Source organism: Neoarius graeffei, chromosome 19 (assembly GCF_027579695.1).
Source record: "Neoarius graeffei isolate fNeoGra1 chromosome 19, fNeoGra1.pri, whole genome shotgun sequence".
NCBI classification, from domain to species: Eukaryota; Metazoa; Chordata; class Actinopteri; order Siluriformes; family Ariidae; genus Neoarius; species Neoarius graeffei.
The window spans coordinates 39,736,483-39,744,731 of NC_083587.1; positions in this window are offsets into that span (position 1 = coordinate 39,736,483).

Here is an 8,249-nt window from a genome sequence, read left to right on the forward strand (position 1 = left end):
TATACAACACGCACTGAAAGCATGTCAATATCCACAATGGGCAATATCCAAAGGGGCGGAACAGGTTAAAAACAACAAAACACAGAAGAAAGAGAAAAAACAAACTAACAAACAAGAACACAGGGGAGTAGTTACATTACCATACATCAGGGGAATAACTGAACGCATTCAAAGAGTAATGAGGAAACACAATGTTAACACACCTGTCAAACCACACACAACACTCCGTCAGATCCTGGTGCATCCCAAAGACAGAATACATCCGGACAACAGATGCAACACCATATATGAGATTCCATGTAAATTATGCAATAAAACTTATATTGGGGAGACAGGAAGGAGTTTCAGCACAAGAAAACATGAACATAAGAAAGAGTGCGAAAAGGAGACAGCTACAAGACAAACCCGAACAATAAAAGAAAAGGCACAACAGGAAAATTATAAGTCAGCTATAACAGATCACTGTAAAAGGGAAAATCACATTATGGACTGGGGGAATGCCAGAGTCATCCGCACAGAAGATAACAAACATCAGCGCTGGATCAGGGAGGCCATGGAGATCCGTAAGCGAAGCCCGAGGACCATCAACCGGGATGAGGGAGCATACATGCTCTCCCACACCTGGAGTGCCATCTTGCAGGGGACAAACAGACAGTAGAAGGCGTGACCGACCTGTCAAACCAGACAGGAAGGCCACGCCTTCAGAAACAGCAGCTGATAAAAGATGCGTCACCAATTAACATCCGGTGACACTCTGAGGAAGACGGAAGTTGTACGTCGAAACATGTCAGGTAAACAAACCCAATAAATTAGATGTCTGATAAAAAAGAAAAAAAAAAAAAAAAAACTAACTATATTTAATATAAGACATAATGAACGTAATCGAAAGAATAGTTAGCAATGTCAGAACTCCCCAAGCGACAAAAGATGGTGTACATACAACTTTTTTTCCTTCAAAAAAAGTGTGTGAATGATGTCTTCAGACACACTCTATATTAAGTTAGCTAATGTTATGTTACGCTTATTCATAGTAAGATCATGTTGGAATATGATATTGCTTTGTAAACATCAAGTTAGTTAGCTATAGAAAATGAATGACTGTTTTTTTACGTTATTTCAAACGAACAGTCAGTCTACTACTGTACTTCTTCACTCAACACATAGAGCAGTAGAGAGGGGAGTGAAAACAAATTACAGAAAGAAGAAATAAGCTATCCGATTTTGTAATTAGAATTATAAATCAATTAGAATTACAAATGGTTCATATGCCATTTTAATCTCTTAATACTTACGAAACAAGATTTGTCAAAGAAATGTTCGATTGTGAAACAAATTGTTGTAAAATAATTGTTCTGTTGTAAAAAAAAAAAAGAGTTCTACTGTAAAAATTGTTCTAATTATTGTTCTAAAATAAATGTGAAGACTTTGAATATGACGCCTTTAACTGTTTGTTCAGGTCCAAGGTGGTCTGTAATAGGAGCCACAGGGAGGGGTCCTGCAGGTGGCCAGCCTCATCCAGCACCCCCCTCCCAAAACAACAACAACAAAAAAAAACAGTAAACTTAGGGGAAATACTTACCTGAGTACTATCATTCCACCGATTTCGAGAGAGTTGTAATCAGGGGTCTTCAATCTTATCCACTAATGGCTGGTGTAGTTTACTGCATATATTAAGGAAGTACTGACTCGCATCTAAATAGCAGGCGTTAGCAGTGGGGTTTTTTTTAAGCAAATCACATAGTGATTCTAATATAAAATATGATTTTATGTACAACAGTATACAATCAAATAAAAATGACATAGCAAGTCGATGTCATTATCAGACTACTGGCTGCTGCTGTTCAGCTAAATCAAATAAAGCGGCGGCTACAATTATCGACAGTCCATAATTATCGACACCTTTTCAGATTTACCAATAAAAAAAACAATTTTACAAAGGTGAGTGTGGCAGCGGGGGCGTGGTCAAGCATCGGTCTGTGACAGGAGGGTGGAGCCGGGGAAGGTGAGTGGCAGATTCGCTACACCTGACGGTAATTAACCTGTGTTTTGTGTGTGTTTTCCCAGTAAACCGCTCCCTATTTTAGGAGGCTGAGAGAGAGCAGAGGGAGCGCGACCCGGGAGTGGAGGCTGAGAGTGTGTCTGTGTGCTGCGGGTTCTTTTTAGACTGAAAAGTTTATTAATAAAATACGCTGTTACTACCTCCAAACGTTGTCCTGCCGTCCTCTGTGCTCCACCCACGCATTGTCCGCGCTACAGTGGTGCCGAAACCCGGGAAAAGGTGGAGCACCAGTGCTACAGCTCCATGGAATCCTCCCCGTTCGCGGACTTGGTCCACGCCCTCGCCACGGCTCAGCAGAGCCAGCACCAGGCACTCGTCACGCTCCGAACGGAGCAGGAGCGCCGCTTCGAAGCCCTGGTGCTGGCTCAACAGGAAGATCGAGAGGCGTTCCGGCGGCTCCTCGCGTCGGCGGGGTCCACCAGCGCCCCGGCCGCGGGCCCGTCTCCCCTCACTGTGACCAAGATGGGCCCGCAGGACGACCCCGAGGCTTTCATCACCTTGTTCGAGCAGGTCGCCGAAGCCTCGGGGTGGCCGATGGAGCAGCGCGCGGCGCGCCTCCTCCCCCTCCTGACTGGAGAGGCGCAGCTGGCCGCATTACAGCTCCCCGCCGACCGCCGGCTGGCCTACGCTGACCTTCGCCGGGCCGTCCTCCAGCGCGTGGGGCGCACGCCGGAGCAGCAGCGCCAGCGCTTCCGCGCGCTGCGGATGGAGGAAGCCGGCAGCCCGTTCGCGTTTGGCCAGCAGCTCCGGGACGCCTGCTGGTGGTGGCTGAGGGCCGAAGATCGCGACGCCGAGGGAATCATCGACCAGGTGGCGCTGGAACAGTTCGTTGCCCGCTTACCAGCCGGAACCGCGGAGTGGGTCCAGTGCCACCGCCCGGCGTCGCTGGATCAGGCCGTAGGACTGGCGGAGGATCATCTGGCGGCTGTACCGGCGGCAGGACAACGGATGACATCGTCTTCTGTCTCCTCTTCTCTCTCTCTGTCTTCCCCCCCTCCTCCCGTGTCCCGTCCTCGCCCCATTCCCCCACCACGGAGGCGGGGGCCGGCCCCACCCCAGCCGGCCTGCCACACCCGTGGTGCCCTCCCGTTTCTCCCTTCTGTGTCTGTCTCTCCCCCCCCTCAGGTGAGTGAGCCCCAGAACACAGTTGCAGAGGGGAGGCCCGGGCCGGTTTGCTGGCGCTGCGGGGAACCGGGCCACCTGCAGCAACAATGTGCAGCGATGGAGGTGGGGGCGGTGGTGCGGATCCCCGACGCGCCAGAGGTTGCCCTCGATCGGGCCGGAGCGTATCGCATACCGGTAAGTGTACAAGGGGCTACATATCAGGCGTTGGTGGATTCAGGCTGCAATCAGACCTCGATCCGCCAAAGCTTGGTGCAAGACGAGGCATTGGGGGGAGCACAAGGGGTGAAGGTGTTGTGTGTGCACGGGGATATTCACAGCTACCCGTTGGTGTCGGTCCACATATATTTTAGAGGGGAAAAATCTATAGTGAAGGCGGCGGTTAATCCTCGCCTTACCCACTCTTTGATCTTGGGGACCGATTGGCCGGGATTTCGGGGTTTAATGGCACGCCTAGTAAAGAGTGGGTCCTGCCGGTTGACGGGGGAGGGTCCCGGTGTCGCTTTGGCTGGAGCGGCGGTCGCAGAGCCGTCTACGTCACCTCCGCGACAGGGTGAGGAGCCGCCGGCCCCTCCTCTTTCTATTGGGGAATCCCTCGTGGATTTCCCACTGGAACAATCGCGAGACGAGACTCTGCGACACGCGTTTGACCAAGTGAGAGTAATCGATGGTCAAACGCTCCAGCCGAACGCCACCCCGTCCTTCCCCTATTTTTCCATTTTGAAGGATAGATTATATCGAGTGACGCAGGACACTCAGACGAAAGAGCGAGTCACCCAGTTATTAATTCCAAAGAGCCGCCGGGAATTGGTATTCCAGGCGGCCCACTTTAATCCCATGGCTGGACACCTCGGGCAGGATAAGACACTCGCCCGGATAATGGCCCGATTCTATTGGCCGGGGATTCGCGGCGACGTCCGTAAGTGGTGTACGGCGTGCCGCGAATGCCAGTTAGTAAATCCAGCGGCCATTCCAAAAGCGCCCTTGCGCCCCCTACCATTAATCGAGACCCCGTTCGAAAGAATTGGGATGGATCTCGTTGGGCCATTAGATCGGTCAACACGAGGGTACCGCTTTATATTAGTCCTGGTGGACTATGCAACGCGATACCCGGAAGCGGTGCCTCTTCGCAATATCTCAGCACGCAGTATTGCAGAGGCCCTCTTCCACGTCATCTCCCGGGTTGGAATCCCGAAAGAGATTCTGACTGACCAAGGCACCTCGTTTATGTCACGAACACTGAGCGAACTGTATGGGCTACTAGGTATTAAGCCGATCCGCACCAGCGTTTATCACCCACAGACGGACGGTTTAGTTGAACGGTTCAATCGCACCCTCAAGAATATTATTAAAAAATTCGTAAGTGAGGACGCACGTAACTGGGATAAGTGGCTCGAACCCTTGTTGTTTGCAGTGCGAGAGGTCCCCCAAGCCTCCACGGGGTTTTCCCCGTTTGAATTATTATACGGGCGTAAGCCGCGCGGCATCTTAGATGTACTGCGGGAAAATTGGGAGGAGGGACCTTCACAGAGCAAAAACGAAATTCAGTACGTTATGGATCTGCGCGCAAAACTCCACACGCTCACCCACCTAACTCAGGAGAATTTGCGGCAGGCCCAGGAACGGCAAGTCCGCCTGTACAACAAGGGCACGCGCCTTAGAGAGTTCACTCCGGGAGATAAGGTACTCGTCCTGTTGCCCACGTCGAGCTCCAAATTAATCGCCAAGTGGCAAGGACCCTTTGAGGTCACACGGCGAGTCGGGGACGTCGACTACGAGGTTAGGCGAACGGACAGGGAGGGGGCGCTACAGATCTACCACCTCAATCTGCTGAAACTCTGGAATGAGGAGGTCCCCGTGGCGTTGGTGTCGGTAGTTCCAGAGAAGGCGGAGCTGGGGCCGGAGGTCCCCAAAGGGTCATTGGCATCACGTACCTCTCCGGTCCCCTGTGGAGACCACCTCTCCCCGACCCAACTCGCGGAGGTCGCCCAGTTGCAGGCCGAGTTTTCGGATGTGTTCTCGCCCCTGCCCGGTCGCACGAACCTCATAGAACACCACATAGAGACGCCCCCGGGGGTGGTAGTGCGTAGCCGCCCATATAGACTACCCGAACACAAAAAAAAGGTGGTTCGGGAAGAACTTCAGGCCATGCTTGAAATGGGCATCGTCGAGGAGTCCCACAGTGACTGGAGCAGCCCAGTGGTCTTGGTTCCCAAGGCCGACGGGTCGGTCCGGTTCTGTGTGGACTATAGAAAAGTCAACGCGGTGTCTAAATTCGACGCATACCCAATGCCTCGTATTGATGAGCTGCTCGATCGACTAGGCACGGCTCGCTTTTACTCGACACTGGATTTGACGAAGGGATATTGGCAGATCCCCTTGACTCCATTATCCCGAGAGAAAACGGCCTTTTCCACACCGTTCGGCTTACACCAGTTCGTCACACTTCCGTTTGGGCTGTTTGGGGCGCCCGCTACGTTTCAGCGGCTGATGGACCGGGTCCTCCGGCCGCACGCCACCTATGCGGCCGCGTACCTAGACGACATCATCATTTATAGCAATGACTGGCAGCGGCACCTGCAACACCTGAGGGCCGTCCTTAGGTCGCTGAGGCGGGCGGGACTCACTGCCAACCCGAAGAAGTGTGCGATTGGGCGGGTGGAAGTACGGTATCTGGGCTTCCACTTGGGCAACGGGCAGGTGCGTCCCCAAATTAATAAGACTGCAGCGATTGCGGCCTGCCCGAGGCCCAAGACCAAAAAGGGGGTGAGACAGTTCCTGGGGCTGGCTGGCTACTATCGTAGGTTTATACCTAATTATTCGGACGTCACCAGCCCGCTGACTGACCTCACTAAAAAGGGGGCACCAGATCCGGTCCAGTGGACGGAGCAGTGCCAGCGGGCTTTCTCTGAGGTAAAGGCTGCACTGTGTGGGGGGCCATTCTTACACTCCCCTGACTTCTCTCTCCCTTTTTTGTTGCAGACGGATGCGTCGGACAGAGGGCTGGGGGCCGTTTTGTCCCAGCAGGTGGAGGGGGAGGACCGCCCAGTCCTATACATCAGCCGCAAGCTGTCAGTGCGTGAGGGGCGCTACAGCACCATTGAGAAGGAGTGCCTGGCGATCAAGTGGGCGGTCCTCGCCCTCCGTTACTACCTGCTGGGGCGCTCTTTCACCCTCTGTTCGGACCACGCGCCCCTCCAGTGGCTCCACCGCATGAAGGATGCCAACGCGCGGATCACCCGTTGGTATCTGGCACTCCAACCCTTCAACTTCAAGGTGGTCCACAGGCCGGGGGCGCAGATGGTCGTGGCGGACTTCCTCTCCCGTCAAGGGGGGGGGGGGGAGTCGGCTGCGGGCCGGACGGGCGCCCGGCCTGAGTCGGGCGGTGGGGGTATGTGGCAGCGGGGGCGTGGTCAAGCATCGGTCTGTGACAGGAGGGTGGAGCCGGGGAAAGTGAGTGGCAGATTCGCTACACCTGACGGTAATTAACCTGTGTTTTGTGTGTGTTTTCCCAGTAAACCGCTCCCTATTTTAGGAGGCTGAGAGAGAGCAGAGGGAGCGCGACCCGGGAGTGGAGGCTGAGAGTGTGTCTGTGTGCTGCGGGTTCTTTTTAGACTGAAAAGTTTATTAATAAAATACGCTGTTACTACCTCCAAACGTTGTCCTGCCGTCCTCTGTGCTCCACCCACGCATTGTCCGCGCTACAGTGAGTTTCAGTTACAACAGTTATTGTTGGTTAATTAATCAACTGGAAGACACCCCCCCCCCCCCCCCCCCCTCGCCCTTTGATTTCGTCATCTGATGACACAGCTCATTACCTGAGATGGAATTTTTTTTTAGCACAATCAGCAATTTGAGGAAAACCCGGACATGATCATCGCAGGTAAGCATGATGGAAAGATCATGGACACGTTTTTACTTATCAGATTCACAGATATTTCATGATCTCCTTGTTGAAACCTACTTTATTTCTTACTCTTTCATTTGACAGTCGCCATTTTGTATCCAAACACACGTTTGAGAAGTCACATGAGGTGTCGATAATAGTGATCACTTTCACCGGTGTCCACCATTATCGACACCCTGTGGAATTAAGGGATATTTACAACGGTTATGGATCGATCTTTGTGTAACATTGTTGAAGTAGATGAGGTACTTTAAACAAATAAAAGTGCTGTGATTTGTACTTTTTTTTTCTGATTCATAACAGAATGGAATGTTTATGTATTTCCTATTGCAATAAATAGAATTAGACCAGAATTACAGTGGGGCAAAAAAGTATTTAGTCAGTCACCAATTGTGCAAGTTCTCCCACTTAAAAAGATGAGAGAGGCCTGTAATTTTCATCATAGGTACACTTCAACTATGAGAGACATTAATGAGAAAAAAAAATCCAGAAAATCACATTGTCTGATTTTTAAAGAATTTATTTGCAAATTATGGTGGAAAATAAGTATTTGGTCAATAACAAAAGTTCATCTCAATACTTTGTTATACGTTATATCCTTTGTTGTCAGTGACAGAGGTCAAACGTTTTCTGTAAGTCTTCACAAGGTTTTCACACACTGTTGCTGGTATTTTGGCCCATTCCTCCATGCAGATCTCCTCTAGAGCAGTGATGTTTTGGGGCTGTCGCTGGGCAACACGGACTTTCAATTCCCTCCAAAGATTTTCTATGGGGTTGAGGTCTGGAGACTGGCTAGGCCACTCCAGGACCTTGAAATGCTTCTTACGAAGCCACTCCTTCGTTGCCCGGGCGATGTGTTTGGGATCATTGTCATGCTGAAAGACCCAGCCATGTTTCATCTTCAATGCCCTTGCTGATGGAAGGAGGTTTTCACTCAAAATCTCACGATACATAGCCCCATTCATTCTTTCCTTTACACGGATCAGTCGTCCTGGTCCCTTTGCAGAAAAACAGCCCCAAAGCATGATGTTTCCACCCCCATGCTTCACAGTAGGTATGGTGTTCTTTGGACGCAACTCAGCATTCTTTCTCCTCCAAACACGACAAGTTGAGTTTTTACCAAAAAGTTCTATTTTGGTTTCATCTGACCATATGACATTC